This window comes from Cricetulus griseus, chromosome 7 (genome assembly GCF_003668045.3).
Source record: "Cricetulus griseus strain 17A/GY chromosome 7, alternate assembly CriGri-PICRH-1.0, whole genome shotgun sequence".
NCBI classification, from domain to species: domain Eukaryota; kingdom Metazoa; phylum Chordata; class Mammalia; order Rodentia; family Cricetidae; genus Cricetulus; species Cricetulus griseus.
This window is the reverse complement of record NC_048600.1, coordinates 74,272,589-74,289,976: the sequence shown is the minus strand read 5'-3', so window position 1 is coordinate 74,289,976 and position 17,388 is coordinate 74,272,589. Positions and strand designations below refer to the sequence as shown.

Here is a 17,388-nt window from a genome sequence, read left to right as displayed (position 1 = left end):
AGGACCAGAGTTTGATCCCCAGGAGAGCCTGTAATCATCCTAGGACTGAAGAGGTGGAGACAAACGGTCCTGGACTAATGAGCAGGCCCTGGTTCATGTCTCAAAAACCCAAAGTGAGGCCAGCTGAGGTGACGTACACCTTTAATCCCAGCACTCAGGAGATTGTCCCTAGGGACAGCTTAGGCAGCAGGGGAACCCTGCTGACAGGCAAGACTCTGGTCTCTGTTCAGCCTCTTTCTGGACAGGTATCTTGAACCTGGTTGCAGCTGGATTGAAGGGAAGGTCTGATAAATACTGGAGGCTGCTGCGTGATGCACACCCTAGCCTGGTGCCATCTCCTGGTCAAGAACAGAGCCCTGGCCTGGAGGTGTGTTTGTCATTGGGTATCTAACAGTACAGGAAGGCAGAGGTCCCTGGGGCTTCACTGCAGGACCATGTCACTCCACCAGCTCATACTCAGTACTAATGGATGACACACCATCTTTGCTCCCATGGACATACTTTTAAAATTGCATATGCTGTTCTTTTTGCTAGGTGTGGCAACCTTCTCTCCCACCTGGTTATTTTCTAATTGTCACTGAGGTGACCAGGTTAGCCCCTTCTCTGCTCTTTTTTTTATTATTAAATTTATTTTTTATTTTTCACTTGTATTGGTGTTTTGCCTGCATATATATCTGTGTGAGGGTGTCAGATCTTGAAGTTACAGACAGTTGTGAGCTGCCATATGGGTGCTGGGAATTGAACCCAGGTCCTCTGGAAGCAGGGTCAGTGCTCCTAACTGCTGAGCCATCTCTCCAGACTCTCCCCTTCTCTGCTCTTTAGCTTACAGGTACCACACAGGAGATTTTTTCACATGGTTGCATCTGTTAATGTAATATGACAATGGGTATAGAAAGTACCTAGCACATGGTGCAAAGTAAGCATTTAAAATGTAGACATGACTGGGGTATGGCTCAGTGGTAGAGCCTTCCTAACACACAGAGGACCTGTGTTCCATCCCCAGAACAATAAAAAAATAAAATAGAATTCTTAAAAACTCCTCAAACTTCTTAGAGCAGCATCATCTTCAGGAAGTCTTCCTTATACCCTATGCCTCTTGACTAGGTGTCAATTTACTGGTCCCTCAGCTCTCTATGCAGCTCTTAGTGTGACTATACACATGATAATAATGACTTACCTGGGCATCTATCTACCCACTGGTCCCAAGTAGACTGCAAAGACTTAGAGGGCAGGGACACACCTGGTGATGCAAGTCACCTGGTCTGTTAGGTGAGTGAATAAGAAGGATGGATGATAGAGGACCACCTCAGCTTCATCTTATCCTGATGGATGGAAGCACTAACCTGTCTTGTCCCAAGGAAACAAGAATACCAGTATATAAATGACACGAAACCGCAGAATTCTCAGCTTCCAACTCTGGACCCACTGTCTAGGACACCCCTCTACAATCTGTCTTCACATTCTGCCTAAAATGGGCCTGGACTCAGCAACTGCTTCCCCTGCCACTACCACTACCAGGGCTGGGGACCAGTTCCTCCATCTCCAATAAGCCTACCAGCCAGTTTCTAGATAAAAGCCAGCCTGAGCTTGGTGATGTGGGCGGGTCCATAAGCCATCCCCATCTCTTCTAGAAGAAACTCTCAGAGGTAGAGAGAGTGTGTTCACCCCAAGTAAAGCTCCTCTTTGGGAGGCCCTCCTGGCTCCCCCACCAATGCTCAGATAGGCAGTTAAAACTATCCTTAATTAGTAAGAAATGTGGTAATGAATTAATACACGCAATTTGTTTGACAGACATATCTTTTAAAAACAAAGCCAGTGTGTGAGCACTTGTGCATAGTGGAGTCTTTGCCAAATGATACTGAAAGGCAGGCTGTAACATTATCCCAGGAAGCCACCATCTTTGGGTGAGGCAGGCACAGCCAGGGGCTACTTAATGGTTGCAGGAGCTCCAAGCAAGAATCTATGGAGGAGCAGGGACAACCATGGCTCAACATACTTCCAAGACAGAAGCTGGAGGTTTACTCCAGGCTACAGGCCTCTAAACACCCCTACCCTACCTCCACCCCCAATTCTGAAGAGCAAAATGGCACTGTTCTCAGAAGAGATGCTCTGCAAGCATGTTTTCTCCCTTCCTCCTTTCTTTGTGACAATGTCTTTTTTTTCTGGGCTGAGCTGAGCACCAGGGTGACAAAAGGGATGCAAAGTGGTAGTTTTAGGACTTTAACCAGCTTCATGGTCACCAAATCACTGGAGGGTTCCTGCTACACAAAGGCCCTGGTTTAAGCAAGGCTTTAAGCAAGATTATGTAAGTGAGGGGGATGAGGCAAGATGACTCAACAGGTAAGGCACCAGTCACTAAACCTGAGTTCAATCCCTGGGGCCCACATGGCAGAAGGGAAGAACTGACTTCCATGGTATGGTGTGCATGTCCCCACACAAACACACACAGACACACAGATGTGATGTGCTGGCAGAGAAGCCTAATGGAAGTGCACCAGAACGACAAGAATCTACACGACACCTCTTGGCTCTCCATGACCTGGATTATGCCATCTCCAGTGGTCACCAAGCCCTACTCACAATTCATGACAATCTTGACAAAGCAGCCACAGTCCCCACTCTGTACCTCTATCTTACAAAGACTTCCTACCCTAAATGCTTACACTCTAATAAAGACCTACAAGGAGATGGAGTTTAAAGGCACACCATACTAGGGTGCCAGGAGACAGCACCCTACTAGTCCGCCCTTCCCTACTAGAACCCCCCAGCTTGGCCACTGGCTCTATGGATTCAGAGCTAATCAGGCCTCACCTGCATGTCTCTAGCCCTATTCTTCCCCTGCTGCTTCCAGTGCCAAGCTATCACCAGCTATTCCTGATCAGATTCTCACAATTCAGACTCCTGGGCTTCCCAGGAACTGTGATGTGACCCAGAGGGCCCCAGGACAGGAAAGTACACTGGGCACATTTTTGATAGCTGAACTCCAACGGTGTTCATGCCCAGGTAAGGGGCTGCCTCCACCTAAATCAACAGCAGCCTGAGGAAAACACTTGCCAGTAAGATTTAAAGCCCCATATCCCGTGGGCCCTCGTATTTCTCTTGGCACAAAATAGTCTGGTAGAACCTGGGTACCAGCAGCAAGGAACTGATATGGCTGAAGAGCTTCTCCACCCTTCTGAGACTACACTATTTTCATTGTGGGACACCTGAACACAGTAGAGGTAAGAAGATGTTCAGGGCCTAGAACTATGCACACAACAAGGAAGACTGCTCCCAAATCACCAAGGCTATTGTTTGGCAAGTGCTCATTAGGTCAGGGTTCTGCCAACATAAGTTTGTTTAAACCTAGAACAGGAATGATGGCATGTGTAAAGCAAAAGACAAAATGCTCTGGAGAGGCAAGCATTATCAATACCACTCTGTCCTGCCTACGGCCCTGGCTGGAGAGCAGGCAGGGCCCATCTGAGGCCTCCAAAGGCACAGCTACAATCAGATGCACATGCATCCATGCATGCATGCATGCATACAAACATTCATACATATAAAGTATGTAAATCTTGAAAAATAAATAAAACACTAAAAACAATGTGTATGGGCTCTCAAGATGGCTCAGAAGGCAAAGATGCTCTCCCACAAGCCTATGGACCTGAGTTCAATCCCTGAAAATCACATGGTAGAAAGGGAAAACTAATTCCAATAAGCTGTGCTCTGACTTTCACACAAAATAAATGCAAAAAAGAATTTTTTCCATAAAAACAATGTGTATGATTTAAAGTAGTGAGAGTGACAGGACTTTTGGTTGTTTCCAATCAATTTAGTTCCAGGGCTTGGAGGGGAAGATAAGTAAGTCCATCCAGTTGGGAAGTTTGAGACTGAAGAGCATTCATTTCTTCATTAATTACAACTACTATCCCATCCTTTGAGCAACCTGCTAGATACCCAGACTCGGGCAGTAAGAATTCATTCATTCTTTAAATATTAAGTTTCTGCTATGAGTCCCAGGGCGTCTTGTCCTTGAACCTAGAACCATGGCCTAAGCTGGGAGTGCATAGGCCAGGTTGGGAAGAGCATGATCAAGTCTCATGGAGTACCTCGTATCTGTTCTGTGTCCCAGCAGTCCTGTTCTCTGGCCCCATTCACATCTACCTGTAGCCACAAAAGTCCACCTGAGAGTTAGCAGATACACAAGAAAGAAATTATGGTTCCTACAAGAGACACTGACATGAAGCTGGTTACTGCCTTTTTAGAAAATGTAATTCCTTTTTATTAGAAAATTAAGGGTAGGACTAGCTTGCCAAAAGCCAGAACAGCTGAAATGAGCTTGCTTAAGATATACAGTGTCTGATAAATGGATTTGTGCATCTCCCTTCTTTCCTCTGTCCCTCTCTTTAGCCAGTCTGGTTTCCATTCATTCCCTATCCACAGGCACTGCAGCAATGGCCATGAGCTTGGCCTTGGCCCGCAGGCCCAACACCCTGGATGTAGGGAGAATGCTTTTGTTTCCTCAGCACTGAGCACCAGCTTTAAGCCTTTTCAGAAAAGCCTCGGGGATTCTCTGGCTTTCCTGAGATGCAAGGCTGCCTGTGGCCTCTGCTAAGCTAAGGGTGTCAGGAGGGAAGGGCAGGAACAATAAAAGACTTGAGAAATATGCTCATCCATGTGGAGACCTGGGCACAGGCGGTTCCAGACGCAGCTGGTGGAGGGAGGCAGCCGGGGCAGAGCTGAGAAGGACAAGGACAAGAGGGCAGGGCATGTCCCTCACCACACACACACACACACACACACACACACACACACACACACACACACAAAAGCAACTATTCAAAACCACCCAGGGAGTTCTCTTATTGAAAGTCCTTGATTCTTCTTTCTGCCTCAGGACTCATGAACAAGGGCCCATCTTATTAATGGGGTGATAGAAGGGGCCCAGAGGGTGGGTCTTCCTCCTCATGAAGGTGGCTGAGCCCTCCCTGTGAGTCATTAGGAGCTGGTAACTAAGGTACCCAGAACTGGATTTTCTCTCCACTAATCTCTTTTCTCTTTCCTTTTGTCCATCTCCTCTCCCCATTAGTCAGATGTTCCAGGCCTGGCTTAAAAGGGAGATAGAAGTGTAGGGTATGTGTGTGACTAGATGTGTGTGCATGCATGCACATATGGGCACATGACTGTGTATGAATGTATGCTGAATACTAAAACGATGTCTGCCTCGTGATGCTCTGATGGGAGTGGGGGTGCGAGAGTGACATCACACACAGCCCAGGTACCTCTGCCTCAGCCTCCCCTTCATGGCTCATGGTGGCCTACCATCACAGTTCAAGGGCAAATCCATTTCCCTCCATGCCTTCTTGAGTAACAAAAGGCAGGCTTGGGTTTCTTTTACCTCCTCTCACTACAGCTTCGGCTTTGGCATGTCTAGCAGAGCTTGCTTTGTTCTGGAGAAAATCAAGACAGGATCTGTTCCAGGGGTTGCTGCCTGAGTAGGCGACAGGGTGGAGGTCAAAAATAAACACAAAGCAGCACTGTCCACCACGCCTCCTTCCCTGGGGCTGGGTCCCGACAGGCAGAACCTTTAGAGGACTCTGCTCTAAGACCTAGTTCAAATCCCAGGTGGCCCTGTGATCTGGGGGAAAGTCTCTCACTCTCTAAGCCTAGTTTTATGACCTCAGAGGCATTACCCAAAGTGCTGACCTGCACAACGCACTAGCACAACGTCACTTCTCACCTGGGCAGCTCCAGGAGTGAGAGCATGAGCCAGTTTTCTGCTGATGGAGGTGGGCAGCCATAGGAGGGAATAGGACCTCCAACTTTCTGGAGATGGCTGGGTCAGGGTGCAGAGGAGGTGTCTCTGGGTGGCATTTCTGAGAAAGCAGCACATTGCTGGCCCTGAAACACAAGGGTTCTCTGGATGACCAGAAAGACAGACAACCCATGCATGGCAAACGTTTTCTTCAGCGGGACCTGGACCATGGGAGCAGCATAGCGCACAGAATTCTGTTCAGTGTGACCCACCCACAAAACACCTTCCCCTGGATGTTCACAAAGCTCTCCTAGGTAGACACCAAACCAGGGGTCTGGGCACAAGGTCTAGCCCAATTTAGTGAGCACCCACTCACTCAAGACACTAACCTCTAACCCTGATTGTCCCTTCTGGCATGGGTTCATGGGGTGGGGACACAGCATCTGGAGGTTTCTACCACCCTCCCTATAGTGGGAAGCAGAGCTGCCTGCACCAGTGAGTCATGTCAGCTCAGCTGGTGGTTCTGTGCATGAGGAGGGCCCCATAGCCACAGCCCTATCTGCAGCAGCAGTAAAGAGGTTAGCTCTAGCAGCTGACTGGCAGTAGGGCTAGTGCCTTGGATCCACCCTGGCAGCCTCTGGTCATCACCAACTGATTCAGTCTCTAGCCTGGCCAGTACAAGGAAGAAGCAGTCTGTTGGGATAAGGTTGATGGTGTAGAACCTAAATATTCTTAGGAGTAAAGGCAGAGCTCTACTGAGGAAGGAGGAACAGGAGCTGGAATGTGCCATAGGATGGGGTCTCTCAAGCTGCAACAAACGAAGCACTCCAGCCTGATGGAGGTGCAGAAGCCCAGTCGGCAGCCCTGGCCTGGCTGCCTTTCCTTAGAGACCCCTCTCCTGATTGCCAGCTTAGACTCTGTCTTCACCCTATTCTTTCCCACCCTGCCAGTCAGTCATGAAATAAAGGACAGCTAATGGGACAGCCATTTTCATTTGTGCCCGTCTTCACTTCCCCAGCTCCTGAGGGCTGACATGCCCTGTCCTGTCTAGTCATTCCTGTCCCTTCTCCCCCCTTGGAGGGTAGCCATACCACATACTCCACTAAGGACAGGCTGTGAACAAAGCCAGGAGCAAGCAGCTAGCACTGTGAGCCATGCTGAGCGGCCTAGTGCTTCAGGAGCTTGATGTGTGATGGTCCTAGTGTTTGGGAGCCAGTGGACAGACAATAAGCAACCTCCCTTGACCCCTTCATACTTTTTCACTCCAACTGCCTCGGTCTTCCTTGGCACAAAACCTCCCCTCTGCTGGGGTGGATGGAGCAGCTCTAATCAGGGTGCTTGTGTCCAGATGATTCCTAGGTACCAGGAAGACACCATCTGAGAAATAGCACCAAGGACTGCAGCTGCCCCACGCCAACTGTATGAGAGGTGCCAGGCATGTGTTAATGGTACTTGCAGCTATGGGTATTTTGCAGGTCATTTTAGTTCTAACAACTGCCAAACTGACCCACTTCCCAGATAAGAAGACTGAGATCCATGGGCCAATACAGGTTCTCTGGAACTCCTGCAGTTTCTGGGGACCAGTGTGGATGCAGTGAGGGCTATGCACAGTAGCTTTCCTATGTCCAAACAAATACGACTAAGATCAGCAGGCTCTTCTTGTTTTGTTTGAAACAGGGTCTCACTATGTAGCCCTGGCCAGGAACTTGCTATATAGAACAGAATGGCTTGGAACTCACAGAGATCCATCTGCCTCTGCCTCCTGAGGCACAAGGATTAAAGGTATGTACCACCACACCCATTTAAAAGGCCCTTCTTCAGGAGCAGTATTTCCCTGAGTTCCTTGTTCTTCCTCCCTCAGTAGACAGGCCCAGCTCAGGGACCACCCAAGATGAGGAAAAAGGAGAAGATAGAACCCATGAAGTATCTAGCCCCATGCAGTAAGGAAAACAGGCTTTTTACAGTTCCCCAGGCAGCTCACCCTATCCACAATGCTTTCCTCAGCCCTGAGCCAGGAACTGGGCCTGTTGCCATCAGCTATCAAGCACTACCTGAGTATCAGCCCACCCTTCCCCTAGATCCCTGTCAAATGAATAGATGGCACACACATGCTTTCCTGAGACCCTACTTCCTCAGGCTGCCCCAATCATTCATCCCTCTATTTCTTGGCCAGCTTGCTTACTCTAAACATCTCCTAATCCACCAGGGACAAGAAGTCTTATCTATGCAGAGCAGTCTGCCTTGACTGTCCTGAGGCCACCCACCTAGACCTTCTCCTGGGACTGCAGCCTGGCACCTTGTGCTTACACTACCTTCTTTCTGGGGCAGGGTAGGGACACCTCAGGCTGATACAGGGTCGATACCTCCTCATACTTCTGAAGCAGGCTCATTGAGGCTGAAATTTCAATTAAAGCAGAGAAATAATTACTAAAGGGCTCCAGGCCAGCTCAAGTGGGGATGGGCCTCAGTGTCTGAAAAGAGAAGAGGTACCCCCAAGCCAGAGCAAGCAGCTGGACCTTTTCTTAAGGTCACTCTTGCAGTCCCCGCCCATTTTCCTGCCTCATGAGTGCCCAAAGGAACAGGAGGCTGGGGGTAGACAAAGAGTAGAGGCTCCCAGTTGCAGGAGGCCATAAAGGGAGCTTCAGCTGACTCTAACAAAACTTAATTAAATGAAATCTAACACTGGGCACTGGCTATACCATGGTGAAGGTCACCTGGGCATACTGAGATGGGATGTGTACCCCAAAAACAGGACTGGGAGATCTTGGGTCTTCCTTGATGGAGTTCTTATGCTGGCCTAAAGGAAGACAAGGGCAATACTGGTCTCTGCACCTCTGACCCACCTCCATAGAACGTGAGTATGAGAAACGGGGGTCTCTGGATCCTTTGAGACCTTTTCATCTATTAAGAGGCCTTTGAACACCCTGTTTGAACACTCCTCATCTTCAAGAAATTACTACCCTTGATTCAAAAGCACTGTCTGAGAATGACCCGTTTTCTCTTTAGGAATGCTTCCTTTTAACCCAGGAATCCCTTAGGTCCACATGAGCCATCTCCAGAAGTGGTTTATTTCTGTCCAGAAGCATCTTTATCTTCAAGTATGATACATCTCCAGAAACGTCAATGCTCTCCATAACAGCTCCACCCCAACTTTAAGCAGCTTTCTAGAAGGCGCCATCCCATCTCCAGATGCTCATTTTACATCCAGAAGGACCTAAAATCCAGAAGTCCCCACTGTTTCCAGAAATACTCCAGCATCCTCCTCAAACACTCTACATCCAGGGGCACTGCCACTTATCGCTAGAACGGCTCCATTCTCAGAAACATTACGTCTGGCAATACTTGGGATGTAGAAAAGCTTCATCTTAAAACAAAACAAAACAAGTCTATCTCCAGAAGAATCCTCATTTCACTTTCAAATGTACCCCTATTTCATCTTCAGAAGTTACCTCCTCCAGAAATGCTCTCCATGTTGTCTCTAGAGGCATCCTGGCTCTGGAACCATTCCAGCTCCTGTCTGGAAGTACGAAGGCAAAGCCTCTCGCCCTGGCTCACACGCTGAAGAAACTGAGACCATTTCCTCCAAGATCTCCTGAAAAGAGATTGTACAGGCTTCCTCTCCCATCTCTCTGATTCCTGGAGACCTTGAAACCATCTGCTGGGCCCTCTTTCCCAGGAGCAAGGATGAACTCTGGCAGATGCCTCTGTCCCAAGGGTGGGGGAACATGAGGTCAGGACCCAAGGTGACTGGGAGTGTAGTGGTTCTCAATCTGTAGGTTGTGACTCCTTTGGGAATCAAGTGGCATTTTCAAAGGGGTCACATATTAGATATTTACATTACAATTCACAACAGAAGCAAAATTAGTTACAAAATAGCTATGAAAATAATTTTATGGTTGTGGGTCACCACAACAAGTTGAACTGTATTTAAAGTGTTGCAGCATTAGGAAGGCTGAGAACCACAGGAGCTAGAGGATCTTGCCTGGGGCAGAAATGTGAGGGGGTGTGGGGCAGGAAGGAATAGTCATGGTAAGTGTGTATAGCAGCCCCCCCAACCATGTCCTCATTGTTGACCACCACCATCTACACATACCCGGTACACAGTAGGGCCATGTCACCCTTTAGAACCTTAGCTCAGAACAGCATGGGAATCTGTATCCACCATTTATATACATATCAAAGATACATCCACACCCACTGTGACCCTTACCTGACCTTGCTGGGGGTCTTATGGGTCACATTCTAGGAATGCCAAGAAGGGGAAGCACTCTGTCAGCCTCCAGACAGTCCAAATTGACAAGCTTGGCAACCTAGTACCTGCTCAGTGCCAACTGTTGAGAAGCTCAACCACAGCCCTCTGGCCTTCAGGGACTAGGAAGGTGAGAATAGTACATTCAATATCTGCTTGAACACTCCTTAAGATGAGGTGTTTACTCTCCCTTAAGCAGCCCAGTCCCCTTGGGTAAAAGCAAGCCTGGCTATGTCACCTGTGTCCACAGTCAAGCGTTACTCTCCTACGCACAAAGCCATGTCGTCTTGTGGGAAACATAAGGTGCTTGGGGTGGGGGGGGGGATCTGGAGGTGGCTGAGTAGAGGGTAAGCCAGAACCAGTACACACAGATGTGCCTCTGGGAGTATCCCAGAAGCTCAATATAAACACAGGCAGGCTACAAACCCTGTATACTAGACCTGCACAGAACAGGCCTGAGCACCTGGCCTGAACCAGGTGTTCCTGATACCTGGCCTCTGTAGGCAGCTCTCAGAGCCCCCACATAGTAAAAGGGAAGAAGCCCTGCATGATTCCTGATCTGTCTGGGTGGCACTGTGTAGCTCTGGTCTGCTGTCACTGGAGGACAATTACCATTTGTTAAGCCTCCCAATTTAGAATCAGCCTCAATTAACTGGAACCCCCAGAGCCCATGTTGATGGATGTGAATACAGCTTCAATGTGCCCTCCACTGTGCCCTCAGCACAGGCCATGACCCCCAACTAGCTTTTGCCCAGACACAAAGCTCTGACATCTGTCCCCCACCATCCTTTTCCTTCCTTCCAGTCCTGTTCAGGAGACTCACTGGTATCTCTGTCTAACCTTCCTTTTCTAGGAAAGGCATCACCATCCAGAAATAGGAAAGAAAAGAAATGCAAAGTTAAACATGGACATGAATGAACACATGGTCCTAAAGCACAAGACGGCTGTGAGCCAAGGCCACACCTTGCTGGTAGCAACAGAGCTGTCCAGGCCTCTTAGCTCCTGGGAGCAGCCCAGCCTACTGCATCGATATTCTCTGTCTTTCGGAGCCCAAACTGCACTGTCTCTCCTGGGACCTTTTTATCGCACAATGTCGCTTCAGCAAAAGGTTATGTAGAAGAATGAGGAAGTCTCCCCCGCATATTAACTAAAAGAATGTTCTTGAAAATGCACAAGAAGAAAACACACCTAAGAGTCAATTTCTCTGAGTCTGAGATGAGATGGAGTACTGGCCTGGCAAGATTCTATCTCCAGTCCCACCAGATTTCTGGTCTGCTAACAGTGGGAACAAAAGTCCTCATTCCTGGTGCACTGACACTGTGAGGTCATCTGAGTAACTGCAATCACACTCCAGAACACACAGAACACAGTTGGTGTTAGTATTCAGGCCTTGCCAACCAAGCACTTAACAGGCAAGAACATACTCACAAGCACTTTATGCCTGTTTCAATCACCTACCTGTGACAGCCCCCCTCCTGTGAACCCTCTTTTCCTGGGGGTGGGAAGTAGAGAATTCTTGGATATACATATTAAACCCAGTTTATTATTAGTTAGTTGTGATGCTTTGTTTTGCTTTGCTTTTTTGTTCTATTGCTTGTTTCTCAAGATGGGGTCTCACTGTGTAGCTTTAGCTGGCCTGGAACTCATAAAGATCCACCTGCCTCTGCCTCCCAAATGCTATGATTAGAGGTGTGCACTGCACCTAACCATGATCTGGCTTTTTAAAAGAAAAGCAAAAAGTGTATTTTTGTGTCAAACCTGGTATTTAAAACCATGTGCTTGCCAAACACTACCTATCTGAGGATGTCCCTCTCCAACCTCAGCTCTCAAAAAAGACAGGTCTTTACAGAAGAGAAGAGATAGTGTGTAGGAATGGTTGTAGAAACACAAAGCAAGCTTTCCTTGGCAGGGGCTGCCAACTACTAGGTTGTGCTGTTCTGTCAAATGGAGTTTGACAGAGTCCACCTTCAATAGATGATGAGAATGGTGTAAAAGCCCCTTGCACAAAAATGGGCTCAGCATGTCTCTCTGGGATCAGTGGAGAGGGGCAGAGGGACCTGAAGGTTCATTTCCTTCTCTATGAGGTTTACTTGCCCTCCTCAGCCAACCATGTTACAATGAACTATAGGAGAAAAAAGAGCCCTTTTCAGATCCAATGCCCAGAGAGGCATGTTTGCATCATATAAGAGAAAATACATGAATAGCAGCTCAGAGTATGGCCCTGGGTAAATGACTCTTTGCAGTCACAAGAGTGACTTATGATCTGTGCCCATATCCCTAGGATCCTAGGAAGCTCTATCTCGTACCAGCCTACTCCTGCTTCAGGCCCGCTGCAGTTGGGCTCAGCCACTGTGTATACTCAGGGGCACCACCTGGCAAGTTCAGCAGAGAGCCTCTTCTTCTACTCCCCCACACCACTCAATACCCTAGAAGGAATCCATTCTAGCTATGGCCAGGGGCTCATACCACAAGACCTCCAGACAGAAGCATGTGATCTCTATGTACTTCAGTGTCTACCTCTGCAAAATGGGGGAGAAGGAATTTTCTACTGACAGAGAGTCTAAAGAAAGTAACTAAGAGGGGCTGGGACCGGGCACCCAGAAGTTTCTTATCCAGACTCTGGGTGCTACACCTCTATGTGTGTGTGTGTGCTGTGCTTTTTTTCAGTACTGTAATCTGCTGGGTTTTAATTAATGGACCCCAGGACTTCCACATCTTTTCCCTGCAAGACCTAGGGCTCCTTGGGGCAGGCAGAGGTTTTGGTTCAGGCAAGAGATTAGGGAACAGGTCAGGCCCTGCATCCCTCTAGCCATCATCAGTTAAGCCTGTACAGGATCTCCGATGGGAAGGAAAGTCAAGGGTATTAAGAAGAAGCTCCTGGGGCTGGAAAGAAGGCTCAGAGGTTAAGAGCACTGACTGCTCTTCCAGAGGTCCCGAGTTCAATTCCCAGCAACCACATGGTGGCTCACAACCATCCATTATGAGATCTGGTGCCCTCTTCTGGTGTACAGATATACATGGAAGCAGAATGTTATATACATAATAAATAAACAAAATCTTTAAAAAATAAAAAAGAAGAAGCTCCCGTGCTGTCCATATTTCTGGAAGCAGGCATTCAAAAGGACAAGAAGGCTCAAAGAAAAACAAGTGATGATGTGGACTCGCCAATCTCCCTAGACTCCTTGATGTTCCCACCTCTTCCCACCTCTGAGCCCGTCATGCTCTCTGCCTAGCCCCCTCCCCCTTTCCCAGTGCCTTCAGGTAATGTTTCATAGCAGTCACAGCCCAGAGTCCTTGTCAGCCACAACTCCTACCCATGCTTGTTCCGTGGCCAACGGATCTAGAGCTGCTCATATTCACATATACTTCCCCCATCTTGCACCCTAGGCCTCAAACACGATATCCAGAATATTGAGCTGCCAACGTTCCCTCTCTGGCAAAGAACACTGTGCAGCGAGTCCCCTTCCTCTGGAAGACCTCTCCTGGACCAACCAATGGGCTGTCAGCAATATAGCCTCAACAGCCTCAAGTACAAGGTCAGGCTGACCTAGTTCAGTCTAGTCTGGATGCCCTCTATACAGTACCTCTTCTACATTCTTACCTTCAAGATGGCCTCCTCCCAGCCACTGGAGCTCTGGCTGAAGCCTTAGACTATAAGTTAGCCCAGCAATAGCTCATGTGGCCAGTGCATCCATGAAAGAACGGCTAAACAAGGCTTCTCCCTCTACTTTTTCCCTACTGCCCCCCCAACCAGAAAAAAAAAAAAAAACCCACTTTGTGCTTCCTACTTCTACCTGCCTTTCCCAGGCCACTGCATCAACTCTGACCCCAGCCTGCTACAGTCTCATAGGACTAGGAAGCTTTCTGAGAGAATGTCATCCATACCCAACCTATACTACAAGGCAGCACAGGTACTAAATGGCAACAGCAATTTCATCAGGCAGCAAATTGGTGGCCCAGAGTCCCTATCTGTCCTGTAAGTGTTACTGAATCATTGATAGCATATGATTTTGAGCAAGTGTGTCACAGACACATCTAGATTCTGAGTTTTGACAAAGTAGGTGACAGGTACTCTGGCTGTAGCCCCAGGAAGACCAGGTGGCCCTCATGGCCTCACCTGCACTGCCTCCCTGGACTGGTATTATGTAGGCATGAGTCCTTTCACCTGGCCAATAAACAAGGTAATATACTAGCATTTTAAACAGGGTTGGCCATGCTTTGACCCGTGGCAGTGGGGAGAAATGGTATTATAGGCAGAAGGAACTCAGCTGAAACTGCTCCTGAAATGGCAACTTGCAGGGATGATTGGGGCAGGTAGGTAACTCAGTCTATTTGGGTGAGAAGGGCTTTTGTGGGATGAGTGGACACCTGTCTTCTTCCCTCCCAGTTCTGCCCTTGGAGGATGTGGAAGCTGACTTCCCATCCTACCTGCCCCTCTAACTCTCAAGGTACTATTTCTGCCTTACAAACCTCCCCTTGGTCAAGAGTCCCCTAAGAATGCAGGGTCAAGTCTAATAAATCTCATTGGGACCCAGCCCAGCAGGAGTACCCCTCCCTTTTCCCAAACATTCCACTTTTTTGTTTGTTTGTTTGTTTTTCGAGACAGGGTTCTTCTGTGGTTTTGGAGGCTGTCTTGGAACTATCTCTTGTAGACCAGGGTGGTCTCGAACTCACAGAGATCCGCCTGCCTCTGCCTCCCCAGTGCTGGGATTAAAGGCTTGCGCCACCAACGCCTGGCTAAACATTCCACTTTTAATGAGGTAACTTTAGGTAGCTCCTGTGAGCACATTAGCTTCCCAAGAGGCTCATACTGAGAGGAGTTAGGTGAACCCTGGCTTCCCTCTCCCCAGAACACTTAACTCCTCCCCCAAGGCAGCACACAGATGTCCTAGGTGTAAGGATACAGAGATGAGTCCTTTTGCACCAGGGGCTGTTAGGCACTTGAGCAAAGCCTACCTCACTTTACTGACAGACCTGCCAGGAAAAGCTACCATCACTATTGCCAAAAGGGAGAATACAGCTCAGGTACTTTGTGGCAGTGGCCTTGGATTCTTTCAGATTAGAGTCTCTCCCTCTCAGAGAAGCTGGGTGGGCCAGGGGCAGAGGCAGCCAATTAGTGTGTGGGAGTAGGAAGAGGTGCATTGGTGGGTAGGTTCACCAGATGCTGAGGTGAGCAGGTTTACAGAACATCTATCACCAGATGCTTGTGACTGCTCCTCTCTACCAGAGCAGGCCTTGGGTTAACAGGTGAAATAATCAAGCAAAGCACAGCAATGCCAGGGCTGGGCTTTCCTAGAGAAATCTTAGAGTGTGCACCCCAAGTGTGGCTGCAGGGTGTGTGGGCCCTAGTGGCACTTGTGTCTGGTCTGCTATAGACCATCAGCTAACACAGGACATGGGGTACAAATGATAATGATGCAAGTCAGACAACTGCTTAGGGGGTGAATTGTCAAATTTCCCACATGAAGGAACAACTTGGCTTATGCCCTGTGTGGAATGGGCCTCAGAAAAGAAGGAACTTTGGAGTGACGTGGAGAATGAGGAGATTCTCTCAGTCTTGAGACCTGGCTTCTCAGAGCTTCTACAGAAGTAGAAACCCAAAGTGGGAGTCTGGGTTCAGCTAAGAACTAAAAGAACAGACTGGGCCTCAAGACCAGACAACCATGGACAGCCTGGAGTTCCCAACATCTGGCTGCATGATGCACACACCACCATGCACAGTTATGTAAACAATGATGTAGCACCAGTACATGAGCACAGACCCACGGGGTTCTGAGAGCTGCCATCCAGCTCCTGGGACCTAAGAATATTACCTTGGGGAGCCTTTACTGAGCATGTACCCCCAACATCTGCCATAGCCCTCTAAACATGTGCCCCATGTCCATTGCTGGACCCTGCTTATCCAGACCCTCTGTTCATCATCAGCCTCTTCCTGGCTGGGGGTTGAGCAGGAACAGCTCAATCAGGATATAATCGTTTTTAATTAACATGCGGATCATTTCACAGGCTGATCTCCTTGGAGACCACAAGGAAGACAGTCTTCTAAGATTTTCATTCCTTTTGCTCTCCCAGTGCACCCTTCCCAGCAAAAGGCCATACTTCACTTTTACCTAACATCTACAACCTTGAGAACTGCACAAAAGCCTGGCTCCTGGGTCTCCCTCCTCAAGGCCTTCAAGAGGAAGTATGTGCTCACATCCATACACATACACAATCGTGCATCCCACCCCCAACACATACCTTCGGAGATGTGCACACACCCACAGAAGGACACACAGGCATGTGTATCCAGACAGGGATATGCATGTGGAGGCAGAAAGGCCACAAGCTGGAGCCCAGCATGGTCTACATAGTGAAATCTCTGTCTCAAAACATAAACAAGGGGGGAGGAGGATTAGAGGCACACACACTAGCACACCCCAAAACACGACAAACAGATGAGCACTCACCTGCACACAGACATACCACACAAATCTCCACATGTCCAGATTCAGCACAGTTTCAACATTCAGGGCTGAAGTGCTGGCAGGGAAGAGACAAAACAGGCCCTGTCCTTGAGTGGGTAATCAGAAACCACAGTTGCCTGCTACAAGGGTCTCTAGAGATGGGTGCAACATGTTTGGGGTCAGAAGGACTTAAACCAAGGCCCAGGCAGGTGGCTTCTCTGTCCCATTCCCTATGGAGAAGGTGATAGAACAGCACTTAGCCCTATATAGCCACCCAAGGTACCCAGCACTAGCTGACCTGACATTCCCACTGGGACTAACCTTTCCTCTGGGTACCTGACCCTGAGGCCCATAGAATTTTCTCTATACTTCCTTCATTTGACCTAAATCTTTTTTATCTTAGTTCTCTTTTTTTCTTCCTCCATTCTCTTCCTTCCAAGCTCCCTTCACATTTTGGAATCACTGTTTCATCTGTTTCTTCTCTTCCCTTTCATCCCAGGCATCTAGAGTCAACCTCAGGTCAGAAGAATTCTAAATGGACTTACTGTTAACCCTTTCAGACACAGTACATCTGATAGGTGCTTATACTTCTCCAGCTCCTAACAGACCACAGCTGGATCTCTGAACTTGGAACCTGAGACAGAGACAGGGAAATGACCACATGGGGTCTGAACTCAGCCCCACCCCTCTTGAAGCACCTGCTTTTGACCCTTAGCCTTTCCCTTTGGAAAACAAGATGGTAAAGGGGAATAAAAGCTGTGGGAAGGGTTAACAGGGAGCCTGTGGCCAGCCAATCTCAGGCTGGTGACTTGGGTAGTAGCCCTGAACCAACCCATCGGCAGGCACAGCAGTGTATATAACACAGATGGGGTTAGGAGTCTATTTGCTACTGATCCAGCTAGAGACAGCAAGGGCAAGCTGAATGTTTTTCCTCATCTGGTCTCTCATCTATGCAA

At 48.5% G+C, this 17,388-nt stretch overlaps 1 protein-coding gene across 3 annotated transcripts in view; it reads right to left on the bottom strand.

The window, feature by feature from the left end:
• Window positions 1-17,388, bottom strand: part of Rai1 (retinoic acid induced 1) — a 100,720-nt gene that overhangs the window by 43,294 nt on the left and 40,038 nt on the right. The window contains exon 1 of one of the 3 annotated variants that reach the window (XM_035447245.1): window positions 5,723-12,940. The exons of the other annotated variants lie outside the window; for them this stretch is intronic. The gene's annotated coding sequence lies outside the window, so the exon portion shown is untranslated. Of the gene's footprint in view, window positions 1-5,722; window positions 12,941-17,388 lie in introns of those variants that run through there. 3 annotated transcript variants of the gene reach the window in all.